The following is a 15,718-nucleotide window of genomic DNA, read 5'->3' as shown; positions in this document are numbered from 1 at the left end:
CCTCCCCCTCCTCCGTCTGAACTCCAGCAGCCTCCTGTTGGGGCAATGGCAGCAATCTCGCCCCCAGACTCCCTCCCCACCGCACTGGGTGAGAGCTGGCACTCTTGCCCAGTGGTAGATGGTATTCCTCTCATTTCATTTGATTGACAAGAAATAAGGACCAGAGAGCTGGTGTCTTGACCCAGGTCATGCCTCATGCACAGCAAAGCAGAGAGTGGAAGCCAGTGATGGGGCCAGTTAGTGCCAGTCCGCGGAGCAGAAAACAGCCAGCTCCAGCTATGTTTCCCACATCCTCACTCACATGTCTCCCCCATGCAAAGGTGCTTGTTTGTTTGGCTTTGGGTTTTTTTGTGCTTGCTGTTTACAATCAAATAAAAAAGCCAAGGCCAATTTACAAGCCTGCTTTTACATAACTAACGCTATGTTTTCAAGTCCCCATTGGATGTGATTCTGTTATGGCTAAAGAAACTCCTCTTATTCTAGGCACCTATCTTGGTACCCACTAGCCATTTGCCTCTGATTCTGGTCCCTGGGAGATAAATTCCCAAGAACCCTGACCCAGTGACCTTCACCCAAAAATGTATACCCATGACTGTTTACTTATCTACTTGTTATGATGTACTGCTCCTTTGGCTTCGGAACTTGCTTATACAGATGGATACTTAAAGGTGTTTTGGGGACACTTGGCGGAACAGATTAGTTTTTCTTGTGTAGATATTGATGGTCTTCCTGTGGTTTTTTTCCCCTTTAAAAAATCCTTCCCTCATCCCCCTTCTCAGGTTAATCTCAAATTTGGCTCAAAGACTGTTCATCCTGCTAACAGCTAATCAACAAATCTTTTAATTATAATTGGATTGAGTCTCTGGTCTTTTCCCAGAGATCACAAACTCCATAACAATGCCCAAGAAGACCAACATCTAAAAATTATATAGTTCCCATACCAGAAAAGTAAGACAAACAAAAGTAAAAGATATTAAAATTTCCCAGAGCTGAGAACAAATATGAATTCACCCACTGAAAGAAGGCTGAGAGCAGGCTGCAGTTTGGTTTCTTGCACTTCAGACAGAGCTCCCACTCTAGTAGTGGGGGAGATGCTGCTGGTGGGAGGGTTGTCCTCAGTATAAAAGTGACCTCGGTTCTTTCTTGCCTCTTGTTTTCCTATACATGCTCTCTTGCAGCAAATAAGCCCTCACTAAATGCTAGTCTCTTGATCTTGCACTTCCCAGGCTCCAGAGTTGTGGGAAATACACCTATTTTTCCTTATAAATCACTGAGTTCTGTGTTTTTTTATGAGTTCTGCAATAGCAGAACAAGACAATGACAACTCGAGAAAGAAAAGCACCTGAAATGCCTCCAGAGCTTATGGGTGGTGGTGGTGGTGGTGGTGGTGGTGGTGGTGGTGGTGGTGGTGGTGGTGGTGGTGGTGGTGTGGTGGTGGTGGTGGTGGTGGTGGAGTTTTCAAATAAAAAGAACCAGCGGTTATAATAGAGTTGGATTTCTCAAAACCAGTGCTGAACATGGGTACCATGGCTGTCAGCATGATGTGGAGAAATTACTTCTGAACTAAAAATTTATACTGAGTCAAATGACCCAGCAATTACATTAGCTATAAATAGACTAAATACTACAATTAAAAGGCAAAGGCTGCCTACAGTCTTTAAAAACAAATTACCTGTGTTCTGTTTATAAAAGAGTCTTTTAGAATAAAAGGGTCATAAAAGTTAAAGGTCGTATATATGATATGTGAAATAAAAACTGAGCAGAGGCTATGGCTGTGAGGAGTTGAGAGACTGAGGAGAGCTGAGAAGTGGGGAGAAGTGTGGAGGAATCGCAACAAAAGCAAATTTTGTTTGAAAATGCCATGACAATGCCTAATACTCTGCATGCTAATTTAAAACAATAAATAAAATGCTAAAATAAAAGAAATAAAAATAATAGGATTAGAATGAAGTATATCATGAAAACAGCAGAAGAAAACCAGTGTAACTACATCACTTAGAATTGTTAACTGATAATAATCTTTGTTACACAGCAAAGTAGATTTTGAAACTGTAAATAACCTGGAATTCACAGCTTGAACACTCTCAACTGTCCAAAATCTCCATTGAAAATTGATCACTCTTCATTGAAATTCTCTCAATAAGTTGACTGCTTACAGCTTTAACAACCAAGAATGCAAACCTATAAGGAATTACACTAAAGAACTCTTGTCATCTCTGCTATTTTGATATTTGGCCGGTGAGAGGGAAATATTTTGTTTACCTCATTTTTCCTAAAATTTTTCATGTGTTTTTTTATGTCTTTATGATGTCTGGACCGATAATGAATTATTGTGGGTAAGCCTATACATGGCTTTGAGGTTTTGCTTTGTTTTCAAAATATACTGACTGGAATAAATACTTTTTCATAAGTCATGGCAGACTTTTATAGAACAAAATGACTGGAAATACAGTCATGCATTGCTGGGCATAAGACTATTTAAGAGCATATGGTTTTCATTTTGTAACAGTTTTTGTTTTGTCTTGTTTTGGTTTTACCTATATCCCAGGCTAGCATGCCGAGAGCTTCCTGCTGATTCTCCTGTCTCCCCTGCAAATCTTGCCACAGGAGTACTGTGATCAAGTGTGTGCCACTGCTTCTGGGTTTTCTACATGTGTTCTAGGGATGGGACTCAGCTCATCAGGCCTGTAATGTCGGTACCATGACCCTGGCCTAGCTTTTCCTTTTTTTATTTATAAGAGAAGGTCTAGCGTGGTCTACAAGGCTAGTTCTTTTTTTAAAAATAGGTTTATTTATTATTTATTTAATGTGAGTACACTGTTGTTCTCAGATATACCAGAAGAGGACATCAGATCCCATTACAGATGGCTGTGATCCACCATGTGGGTGCTGGGAATTGGACTCAGGACCTCTGGAAGAGCAGTCAGTGCTCTTAACTGCTGAGCCATCTCTCCAGCCCCCTACAAGGCTAGTTCTTAGATAGCCAGGGCCCCACAGAGAAACCCTGTCTCAGAAAAGCAAAAGGAGCCAAAACAAAACAAACAAGACCAACAAAAACCTTTGTAGTCCAGGCTGACCTTGAACTTTGCATCTCCTGACTTTACAGTCCCAGGGATTACACAGGGTTACAGCCTGTGTCTGTTATAATCTATGCACCTCCCACTGTATACTCAGTCCATTGTTGACAAAAACATCGGAACATGACTGTAAATAAGAAAAATGCTAAGTATAAGTTTAAGACAGTTTTGTTCATTTTATAATTATCAGTAATGGAGCGATGGTATGACAGTTTGAATTAGAATCTATCTAATCTAGTCTATACCACACCTCCTCTATCATAGCTTCTGGTACCACTTTTGTATTTACATTTTGGCTTAGAAAGGATGTAAAACTCTTCTCTGACTAATCCTCTGTCTGTCTTAACCTGCCTTAATCTTAACTAATATCCTGATTTCCTATATTGCTGTTGGAATGTTTCAATATTTGCTTTTGTATGTAAAATTACCCATTAATCACTGCAGCATTAACATTTTTATATATTACAAATATTCAGTAGACTTCATAGTTACTGTCCTCATCAGGGTTTCTATTCCTGCACAAAACATCAGGACCAAGAAGCAAGCTGGGGAGGAAAGGGTTTATTCAGCTCACACTTCCACATTGCTGTTCATCACCAAAGGAAGTCAGGACTGGAACTCAAGCAGGTCAGGAAGCAGGAGCTGATGCAGAGGCCATGGAGGGATGTTACTTACTGGCTTGCTTCCCCTGGCGTGCTCAGCTTGCTCTCTTATAGAACCCAAGACTGTCAGCTCAGGGATGGCACCACCCACAATGGGCTGGACCTTCCCACCTTTGATCACTAATTGAGAAAATAACTTACAGCTGGATCTCATGGAGGCATTTCCTCAAGGGAGGCCCCTTTCTCCGCGATAACTCCAGCTTGTGGCAAGTTGACACACAAAACCAGCCAGCACACTTAGAAAGCACATAAGGAGATCATTACCCTAATGTAATTACAGGACTTTCATTCGAAGGTGAATGTTCTCACACTAGCAATAATTTGAGTGGCAGAGCTAAGTCCTATTGTTACAGGTTTGTGCTAACCAGATATGACAACATCACTCAAGGTTTATGTCATTGCTGACCGGCACAAACTATGCTTACATTGCATTTGGCTTCCTTTTCTTTTTAAGACTAATTTGTTTTATTTTATGTGTATGGATGTTTTGCCCACATGCATATACGTATACATATATGTATATGTATGTATGTATGTATGTATGTATGTATGTATGTATGTATGTGTGTATGTATATACCATGTGCATGCCTGGTGGCTTCAGATCTCCTGGAACTGAACTTACAGTTGGTGGGAGACTGGCATGTGGTGCTGGGAATGGAACCCATGTTCTCTGCATGAACAGCCAGTACATTTTTATTTTTCTTTTCTTCTTTCTCTCTTCCTTTTTTTCAGGAGGGGGGCAGCCTCCAGCTCAACTTCTCCATGTTCAATGAAGATGTTGTCTTCAGCAACAGGACCTCCCCATCAGTTTGTGGAGAGCAGCCAATAGCATTGGCAAGAGCTTGGCTTGTTTGCGGGTTTCCATGGAGCCCCTTGATCAACAACTCGATTAGACGTGACCCGTGCCCAGCAGTGAGGGACCTACGTGGAGCTTTGTCTCCCCTGTTATGTGGTGACTTCATTTAGGTTTCTTTCACATACGTGTACACTTTAAGAAGATTCCTGGGTCTTGGGTTTCCATACAGCCCCTCAGATGGCCCTCAGTTCTTGCTGTTCCTTACCCTCCTCTTCCTTCCCCATCCTCGTGTAACCCTCCCATTCCAGCGCTCCCCCATGTATCCATAACTATCTAGACTATTTCCTCTTCCTGAGGAGATGCGTCCCTCCACTTAGTCCCTTACTCACTACTAACTTCTGTAGTTATATGGATTGTAGCTTGTTTATCAATAACTTCACAGCTAATGCCCACATATAAGCAAACACATGCCATATTTGTCTTTGGGGCTCTGGGTTACCTCACTCAGGATAATTTTTTTTTCTAGCTCCATCCATTTACCTGCAAATTTCATGATTTCTCGTTTTAACAGCAGAAAAATATTCCATTGCATAAACGCAAATTTTCTTTATCCACTCATCCACTGACAAATATCTAGGTTATTCCAATTTCTGGCTATTAAAATAGAGCAGCAGTGAACATGGTTGAGGGAGTGTCTCGGCAGCGGGATGTAGAGACTTTTGGATGACAATAACTGAAGTAGATTGATCCCCATCTCTCTGAGAAACCACCACACTGATTTCCAAAGTGGCTGTGTGAGCTTGCACTCCCACCAGCAGTGGAGGGGTGCTCCCTTCACCCCGCCTCCTCGCCAGCGTGAGCTGTCATTTGTTTGGTTCACCTTGGCTGTTCTGACAGGTGTAAGGCGAAAGCTCAGCGTACTTTTGATTTGCACTTCCCCGATGACTAAGGCTACTGAGAAGTTTTTAAAGGGCTTCTTGGCCATTTCAAGATCCTCTTTGGGAAACCCTGCTTTCATCATTACCCTATTTTTAAACCGCGTTATTTGTTTTCTGGGTGTCCAGTTTCCTTGGTTCTTTTCGTAGTTCAGATATTTGCCCTCGATCACATACGCAGTTGGTGATCTTTTTCTGTTCTGTACCCTCCACTTTGCCCAGATGATGGTGCCCTTTGTCCTACAGAAGGTGTCAGAGCCACGGTTACATTTTAAGTTTTAAGTACCGTGTCTAAGAAATCCATGAAACCAGACTGCCTCTAACCTGTAGGCCCCTTGCCCAAGGACAGGCACTTCCTGAACTGCTGGAGGCAGTGTTTGTGAGTGATAACAAGCCACAAGTTCTCACTCCCCTGAACCAGTTTGTTTGACCCAGCTACACCGGATGTGCTTGATCACCCACATTCAGGAGGTACATAGGCAGAAGATACATCAGGATGTATGCTCGCCCTGACTCAACCTACTGGAAAATCCAGTGGCATAATGGGTTTATAAGCTTCAGCAAAATGTGACTCGTCACCATTTTCTGGGAACCCAGGAATGGACTTGGCCAGTATTTCACTCAAGCTTGCTTCAAATTTTGGCTCAAAACCATGGCGATGGTCTTATTCTTACCCGGTGGGGTTAACAAAGCTTTCCCGTTCCATGAAATCCCGTTTGTTAATTGTTGTTCTTTTTATCTGTGCTATTGGTGTTCAGTTCAGAATGTCTTTTCCTGTGCCAATAAGTTTAAGACTATTTCCTAACTTTCTCTTCTATCGGATTTTATTTATCTGTGGTCGGCGCTCCTCACTGGTTGAGCTACCTCTCCAGGCTCAGCTTTCGGCCTCCTTAAGTCTTATGCTAAACACAAAGTCCAGGTTGAACTTTGGCTCAAACTACAAGTGATGCTCCATCTCTTAGGAAGTCTTCTACCAGAACAAATGTATAAGCCACCAAAAAAAGAGAATCGAGAATTCAAAAAAGATTAGACAAAGCAAGAGTGTCTGATGGTGCCAGTGTACCACTAGGACCCAGGGGTGGCTAGAGGTCACGGAACCCAGAAGTGACAGATTTCCCTATGAGTCTCAGGTAAAGCATGGACATTGGGGAGCACGGGTGACAGCTAGGGTCGCAATGGTGATGAGGACATGGGACATGGTATATGGCAAAGCACTAAGCTACTTCTGGCTATTCCTGTAGTCAGGTTGAGTGGCTCTTCACTGCCTCCCGTTCTCAGTGGAGGAAGGAGCACCACAGTATGTGATCTGGTCTCGAGTGGGCAGCTCACAGAGGGAATGCAATGTGGAGGCCAAGGGACGAGCTTGTCAAAGGAGAAAGCAGACTATAGACAGAGCTGGGGATGTCAATCACTTCCCTCCAAGGCAGTGGTTCTTGACCTATGGATCGTGACTCTTTTGGGGGGGGGGGACAACCGCTTCACAGGGGTCACCTAAGACCATTGGAAAATACCGATATTTACAATTCATAACAGTAGCAAAATTACAGTTATAAAGTAGCAATGAAAATAACCTTATGGTTGGGGAGGTTACCACAGCATGAGGGACTGTGTTAAAGGGTCGCAGCATTAGGAAGGTTGAGAACCATTGCTCTAAGGAAAGACCGAGACAAAGCATTTCCTTCAGCCTCACAGGCTTACTGCACAGAATGTAGGGTGTGCCTTAGCGGCAGCCAGAGATGGTGGCAGGTCACTTCTCCTCACAGCAGATTACTGTGGCTCCCTGCCTGTTCCCTGTTCTCACCCTCTCTGATCTGAATTTGCTTCTCCCAAGTAAAGCTTGTCATTTTTCACTCCAGACTCCCCTTTTAAGAGGAACTGAATTAAGATGAGCATGTCGTTAAACACTAAATAAGTGATTTTCTTTCTTCACTGCTGTGTCTTAACATCCCTTGTAGAGCTCATGTCGAATTTTAAGGGCTACGGAAGCAGCACTGAGCGATGGGATTTTAAGAGAGGATCATGTGATGGAGTGACGTAATCCCATAACATCCCACCGTTGGGATCGGATTATTGCTGATACCTTAGGGTGGCTTAGTTACACCAGGGGTACATCTGAAGAAGTTCAGTCCCCTCTAGAGGTTGTGCGTTTGCCTTTCTTGCTCTGTAATTGAAAGAAGCCCTCACCCTCCCATGTAGTCTGTTAAAGCTTCCCAGACTCTGGGACTATATGAAGAAGATGAGCAACTTACCTAGTCAATAGAATATCGTCACAGCAGCAGTCATTAAAAGCAGGCTAGCACACTAGCACATCGGTGTTTTACCCTGGAGAATAAATCACCACAAACTCTAGACTATAAAACAGCAGACTGTGGGCTGTAGGGTTCCTCATAATGACCTCACGGTTTCTCCACAGAAACCGTGGGTCTGCAGCCCAGGAGCAACTTGGCTGGTTGCTCCATCCAGGATCTTTCTGGACTGAATCCACATGTGGGACTTCGTCCAGTCCAGAACTTGGGGTCTTTTCTCAGCTCTGTGGTCATTGGCAGGATTCAGCTGTATTTGTGAGGCAGATTCTGTTTTCTTGTTGGCTGTCAGCAGGAGGCTGCTCTTAGCTTCAGGAGGAGACTTGTTAGCTCCTCAACACACAGTCATCTCAAGGGACCTCCCCACAACCTGTGAGGAATCTCAGACAATGTGGAGTCATCCTACGGATGACCTCTATCTTGCAATATCTATTATCATTGGCTACAGATAATCCACAGGTCCTGCCCATGTGCAGGAGAGAGTTGGGCTGGCATAGAGCAGTAGGCCGAGACCTTAAGAATGTTTAGAATTCAGCCTGCAGTACTTATCCTATTTGCCCAGAGACCCAGAAATCCTCACACACACTTCTGAGGTATTTGCCCAAGAGAAACAAAAATATAGTCACAGAAGATGTGAATGCAAATAGCTTTGCTCCAAATGGTTCCAAACCAGAAACAGCCTGGACATCCATCCAACTGTGAGACAGCAGAGGACCCGTTCAGCCGTAGAAACAAACGAATCACTCTGCAGGTGAGGTTAACCGTGTGCTGAGCTGAGACTGGGGGCTTAACTACACCTTATTACAGGAATCCAGTCACAGAAAGCCGCAGAGGTAAACCAACTCTCGGTGGCAGAAATCAGATTAGCACTGGCTTAGGAGACAGAATTGAGCAGCAGGGCGCCAGTAAGCTTTCAGGAGTGGCTGAAATGTCTTGAGTCTGTACGCTCGTTAAAGACTGGTAAACTTGGCGTTCACTGTAGGCAAATTGTATCCCCAGTTAAAAGAGACTCAAAGACTACTTCAGAGTGGAATGTATTGTGCCTGGACTGACCTAAACCTGGAAACAAACTTCAGGATCTACTGATGAGAGTGGCTTCACCCCAAACTTTCTAGCTCCTAGGTCAAGTATGCAGCGATTGCAGGCAAGGATCTGCATATTTAATGAAGCAATTCAGAGACTCTGCTCTCCTCAAAAAATCCCCCACATAGGCTTGGTTGGTGTGCTCCATAAAGCTCATTCATTCATTCATTCATTCATTCATTCATTCTCACTAGAGCTCCTTGACAGTAGGGTCCACTGTCAAAGGCTGGGCAGACCTCAGAAAGACTGGCTCCGATCTCCAGCACAGTGATGGAGAGAGCTTGTCCCTCCTGTGCCTGGTCCCTTGTGAATCCAAGTACCATTGTCTGCAGCAGTTTCTGTGTTCAGCAGAGACCTCAGGGCTGGGGGCAGAGCTTAGAAGAGTTGCCTGTGTGTGTGAGGTTTGATCAGGAAATCAGGTACAGAAGTGTATACCTATAATCCTGGCACTTGGGAGATAGGGGAAGAAAGGTCAAAAGTTTGAGGTTGGAGCAGCGAGATAGCTTAGTGGGTGAAGGCATTCGCCTGATGCCCTCAGTCCGATCCTTTCCAGCATCTCCCGGGATGGATTGAGAGCTGACTTTCACAAGTATACCAAATTAATAAGTAAGTGTTTAAAAATGGAAGGTGAAGTTTATTCACGGCTACATGGCCATGTCCCTGGCCATCCGAGGATATATAAGATAAAATAGATTAAATAGATAAAAAGTGAAAAGCAAGCCCTCTCAAGCAAAGCCCTCCTGGGCACCAGAAAGACAAACATCCCAGCTCTCTCTTCTTGGCCTGGAATCATACAATGGTTTGAGTATGAATGGCCCCCATAGACTCATGTGTTTGAATGCTTGGCACTATTAGGAGGTGTGGCCTTGTTGGAGTGGGTGTGGCCTCGCTGGAGGAAGTGTGTCACTGTGGAGTGGGACTTGAGGTCTCCTGTGCTCAAGTTACACCCAGTGTGACACACAGTCTCTAGAACTCTTGGCTCCATCTCCAGCACCGTGTCTGCCTGCACACTGCCATGCTTCCTACCGTGATGAGAGTGGACTGCCTCTGAAACTGTCAGGCAGCGCCATTAAAAGGTTTTTTCCTTTATAACAGTTGCAGTGGTCATGGTGTCTTTTCACAGCAATAAAACCCTAAGACAAAGAGCAGCAGTGGCCTTCCCCCTATTGCTCACAACCAACTCCAAAGCTGGGGTGCAGACTGTCCCAAGACACAGTGCATCTGTGGCTGGCTGGTCTGGGACCAGCAGGTCTTGGGATGGCGCTCTCCTATGTCATGGAGGAACCGTGAAGTGTCCCAAGGTTCATATCCACCCTCTTCTTGGTTTAGCATGGGATTACTTCATGTGAAGCTTTTCAATCTCAGAAGTACAGCCTCCTTTGCAGAAATATAGAGCACACAGCAACGAGGGGACAGGGCTGTAGAACCCAGCTCTCAGTGGTCACCATGAGACTGGATGTGTCAGCGAACCCCAGGCTGCCACTGTGATCCTGTGCGTGCATCCTCACCTGAAGGTCCCTCCTGGCAAGAGATGCGAGGCTTGCATCTGCCCCAGGGGATGGCTCTTCCTTGCATCCTCAGATGCCAGTACCCTACCGATGTTGGCAGCCAGGTCGGATTGAAAACCAAACAGAGGCAGAACAAAGGCACAGGAAAGCGATCCTTACCTGTGGGAGCTTCCCATGTACCAGTGGTGTGGACTCGTGGTTTCTGAGGCCCGAGCAGGCACAGCGCCTTGTGCAAGGAGGAGAGAATTGTGTAATATGAGGAAGCGCTAACCACAGAATGAAAAGGATGGATACTTAGAAAGCACATACTAAGGGTCAGCTTCCCTACTGGGTGCTTTCTGTAAAGCACTATATAAAAGCAAGCAAACAAACAAACATGCAAAAAGAGTCAGCCTGTCAGGGTAAGCCTTTTTCTCTTGTAAATGAGAAACCAGAATCTGAGGCTCAGAGAGGTTAAACAACTGGTCAAAGGTCACACTGAACTAATAGGGGATTATGGGACCATTTACTTTGAGAACTCTGTGCCTCTCCATCAATTCCCCAGCCTTCTTACTAGAGACTTGCTGCTGCTAGAAGTTAGAAAGCAGAGGTTGATACACAAGTCCCCAAGGGGAAAGCAAACAAGCTCACCTCCTTTCCGATCATGGTACGAGGCTGGCTGGAGGATACCTTACTGATGAGGCAGCACCTAAGACATCCCTGGAAATGTTCCCACTCTGACCATTCCCCTCCTCACCACCATCCGTGTCTCAGCACGATGCCCCGCTTGACCGTGGATGAAATGCTTGAGTATCCTTTCTTTTATTTCAACTTCCAATGCCCGCTGTTAGGCCCTGAGATTTAGGAGTGGGAGGCGACTCCCCCCAGGAATGGCATGGGAGGCTTGGAGCAAGCTCATGGCCCCTGCCAAGTATTTGTGGGTGTGTGTCCTCGCCCAGGTGAGGAGGAAGAGGCTAGGCCAAAAGGATTACTGGCCATTTGAACTCAGCCTCAGAACAGCAAATATTGACTCAAGAAGTTGTCCAAAGGAGCTGACATTTTTACAGTCAACAAATAAAGTTGAGCCCCCAGCCAGGACCCTTTCTCTGCTGGGCTCCATCACTGTCCTTTGCGGGTGGGAAAAGTCCACAGGGACCTGGACAATGTCATCGTTTCCCCTTGGAGGGAACAGGGGAGCCCCAGGTTGCAAGGGGGGGCGCTCTGGAGACTGCCAGCAGGCCAGCAGGTGTGAGTCCCTTGGAGCAAAGCAGAACTTGGCATCCGAACCCTCAAAGATAACAGACACACCTCCATCCCACATAGCTTGGCAGCCTCCACCTCTGGTGGCTCTTAGGTCCCCCATTCATGGGTGAGTGGGCCTGAGGTCCCTACCAAGAGAGATGGCAATACTAGATAAACAGTCAGAGGTCAGGGAGGCGTGCCCAACATTTCTGTTCCAAGGCAAAGGAAGGGGAGGAAACTCACTGGCTAAGTTCCTACGCTGGAAGCCAGAGAGCATCTCTGCCAGAGAGCAGTCCCTGCTCTGGAGCTTACAGTGGGATCTCGAGCCTGGCACAGCACTCCTGCCTCCACACTAGGCCCCAGCAGCGGCCTTGCCTGGCCTCCTTAGGTATACATGAAACACTACCCATTGCCCATCGCCTGACTCCTCGCCAGGTCCTAATCTCTTGCCCGTCTCTCTGAAGTCTGAGCAGGCAGAAATCACTGCTTTTCTCTCCCCGGACCCAGACATAGGCTTGCCCCTATCATGGGACACTTGCTCCATGTGGGTTATTCCTTGACTTCTTACCCATCAGAGCTTCTATGTCAAAGCTGCACCCAGAACTTCTCCAACTGTTTAGATTGCTTCAAAGCCTAGAACAATGCTGGGGACTGGGCAGGCAGGCAGGCACTTGGAGCCAATGAAATTGAATCAAGGATGTGTCACTCCAAAGCCAGTCTTACAGATTTGCCTTAACCTGCTCGAGCTCCATTCAGGTGCCTTGGCAGGAAGGGATGTGTGCTTAGGGTCTGGCCTTTGTTCTTCCTCTATATGCTCTATGTATGCCCTCTGCCTGGGTACAAGTCTGTTTGGAGTTTGGGGTTTGGATGGGGGACAGATAGAAGTGGAGTGATGGGGTCCCTGCAGCCCCTTGTCCTGTCTGGGGCTTATGCTCCAAAGACTACTTATTACGGTGAATAAAAATAGATTCTGGGGCCAGTACCAGCTTCCTGAGGCCCCCACTCTCTGGCTCACTCTGTACGAGTGCCCGCTACCCACAGCTCTCAGCCTCTGGCCAAATAGAGCTGGGGACCTTCTCTTCCTCCTTCTTATCTTTCAGCTCTGAGTGGCCTTGGGCAAGGTTCCTCTCTCTGAGGTTTCCTCTTCCTTACTATAAAGGAAAGGCTTAGGCAGGCTCACTGCTGAACGCCTTCAGCGCTGACATTTGACGGCTGTGGCTATGGGCTTATTGTTTCTGAGTTTCGAGTTCCTCATGCATAAGACAGAGGTAGAGACAGTTCTGACCTCAGAAGGTTGTTGTGAAATCATCCAGGGTCATGCCTGACATATAAGGAATAATACGTGATTGCTATAATTCAAATAATACAAGGTCCTCTTGTTAGTTACTTAGAAAGAACTCGATGCACCCATTCATACTCTGGCCTAAGATAGGGTCAGCACAAGATATTTAGCACAATAACTATTATATCATCTCTTCATTAAACAGGCATTGCTAATCAATCAGGACATTGTGTACAGGCAGCCAGAGTGCATCCATCCTCAAGTCTCTCTCATGTCAGCCCAATCTAGCAGCCCCCATCAGTTAATCCAAGATGGTGTTCTCCCCTCCAGAAAGCATTTCTTGGCCAAACTCAGCAGCAGCAGCAGCAGCAGCAGCAGCAGCAGCAGCAGCAGCCTACATCGACCTCTTGTGGGATTCTTGCTGTGTTCCTTTTATTTTTTGGTGCCCATTTAGATTCTGAATCCCATGAGACATGGGCCACAATCAGTCTCTCTCCCATGTAGTTCAGTGCCTAGACACTTCTTGTGTTTAAAATGTAGACAGTAGGCCCTCTGACTGGCGGACAAGTGGTGGGTTATGGAATGTCTTTACTGCCTCTGGAAGTCTCTGCAGGAACTGAACCATTATCCCCCTGCAGGAGCCTGGGAATCCTCAAGTAAGCTGATCTGTAGGGAGGGAACAAGACTGACCAACATGGGGACCTTTAAGACTGATCAGAGAGGGAGTCGTCTCCCAAGACCCAGGCGTCAGCATCCCCTGGGACTCCAGGGCCCAGGGCAGCTTTCAACTTAGCAACTAATGGATACAGAGAGCTCAGGTTCTTGCTCTCTGCTCTCACACACAGGTGTTCGTCATCACCTAGGAGACAGAGTGGAAAATGTGGGTGGAGGGGCATGGGGGAGGAGTTGCCATCTGTCTGATCAGCCAAGGTAGAGAGGCCCACAGCTGGGGTTCAGACAGGTCAGTGCCTACACAGTCCCCTGCTGTGTTCACTGTTCATAGACACGGCCCAAGCTTGGCAGTTTGAGACATGGTTTTCAACGTCCTGTCTTATGGCAGCATGGTGTGTATAGGCTTCTGTCTATGAAGCACAGTTACCAGACGGGGTCAGATGGGGAATCTGTATGTGATGTGTGGGCTGTGGGAAGACTTCTGCATGCCACAGATACCCCATGGTCCCTGAAATGCCATATGAGAGTGAAGCCAGAAGGTCCACTTTCTCAGTGTACCTCTTGGTCACCTAGCCTGCTATTGCTGCCCAGTCCCCACCCCCTTTTTTAATGGGAAAAATAAGACTTAGGGAGGTTCAGTGCCTCCTAGGATGACGTAGCTTGGAAAATAGACCATGTGTCTTCAAGCATTGGGGTTCTTGTCATTGAACTAAAGCAATCATCAGCAAGGACACATTGCTCTGACAAAGTGTTGATGCCACTCTCCTGCAGCAGATGAAAACTATGGGCTAGACTCATGGGAGAATAGGAAGATGCTTCTGTCTGTGAGCTCAGATGATTCACACAATACCTACTGCTACTTGGGATGGGAGGAATTGTTATAAGAGCAAGCTAACCCTGTTCTATACAATCCCCAGGAGACTATGGTCTTACACCTTGCTCCCACCGGAGGCCCCAAAGACCAAACCCCACAGAGTCCCTCATACTGAAATCCCCTCTACTCCAAGCATAGTCGAGGTGTTTATCTGACCTAATGAAGAAGGAGCTAGGGAGATGATAGCCCCATGTCCAAAGGAGCCAGCTGTAGCACGCATGATAAAGAGGTCTCCTGTGTTAAGCTTTTCAAGGAAAGTAACTTCGAGATGTCCAGTTGCCGTCCAGTCTGCGGCTCTGCTTTCTTTAGCCCTTGTCCGTCAATAAAAGCGGGTTCTTTTGCTCAGTTCATGAGAACAAACAGAACACTATGCCAAATAGCTTTGTGTCAACTTGGCACAAGGTAGTGCCACTTGAGAGGAGGGAATTTCGATTAAGAAAATGCTTCCATAAGATGTAGGACATTTTCTTAATTAGTGATTGATGGGGGAGGGCCTAGCCCATTGTGAGTGGTGCCATTTCTGGGCTGGTGGCCACGGGGTCGATAAAAAGGGACTAAGCAAGTCATAAGGAGCAAGCCAGTAAACAGCATCCCTCCATGGTCTCTGCATCAGCTTCTGCCTCCAGGTTCCTGCCTTTTTTGAGTCCCTCCCTTGGCTTCCTTCAATGAAGGCTGACATTGTAGAAATGTCAGCCGAATAAACCCTTTCCTCCCCAACTTGCTTTTTGGTCATGGTGTTTCATTACAGCAATAGAAACCAGAACTAAGGCAAACATGTTGCTTGCTAGTTAAGATTTACATGTCTGGAGATGCGTAAACTGGTGGTGGTGAGGTTGGTGATATCTCCCCTGGGTTCTTGGGTAAATACTACTTCATGCGTGGGTAAGCAATAAGAAACAGCAAGCGCTTACTGTGTAGGGGAATGGTTAGGAATGTGGTTTTGGGCTTTCCTGTCATTTTTATTTCTTCCGTGTCAGACACCACCCTTTTCTGGATTCAGTCGGGGGTCATTCATTGCTCTCCAGAGGACCAGGATTGCCTTTGTTTGAAAATCAAAACAAGCAGATATAAGCTGGAGCCAATCAGGCTGCTTCTGTGTCTCACTTCCTCCTTTCTGGCTAAGAATATAGACTTACTTCTTGTGCCTGACATGGGACATTCTCAACCGTTTTGGGTCTAGACTGCTGCCTGATTCTAGAATCCAGAAATAAGGCTTGTTGAAGGCTGAGAAATTAGTTGACTCTAAATCTTTTTCCTGAAGGTAGCTTAAGTGGATTAGGAATATTGTATGCATTTTAATTCC

General features: G+C 46.1%; 1 long non-coding RNA gene across 5 annotated transcripts in view; it reads right to left on the bottom strand.

Annotated features, from left to right (window-relative positions):
* The window catches only part of LOC120100896 (uncharacterized), a 93,541-nt gene that overhangs the window by 34,792 nt on the left and 43,031 nt on the right, over window positions 1-15,718 (bottom strand). For all 5 annotated transcript variants that reach the window (XR_010064361.1, XR_010064359.1, XR_010064362.1 and 2 more), the window contains one exon: window positions 10,526-10,592. This is a non-coding gene — a long non-coding RNA (uncharacterized LOC120100896). The remainder of the gene's footprint in view (window positions 1-10,525; window positions 10,593-15,718) is intronic.

This window comes from Rattus norvegicus, chromosome 2 (assembly GCF_036323735.1).
Source record: "Rattus norvegicus strain BN/NHsdMcwi chromosome 2, GRCr8, whole genome shotgun sequence".
Taxonomy (NCBI): domain Eukaryota; kingdom Metazoa; phylum Chordata; class Mammalia; order Rodentia; family Muridae; genus Rattus; species Rattus norvegicus.
This window is presented reverse-complemented; position numbering and strand designations above follow the sequence as displayed.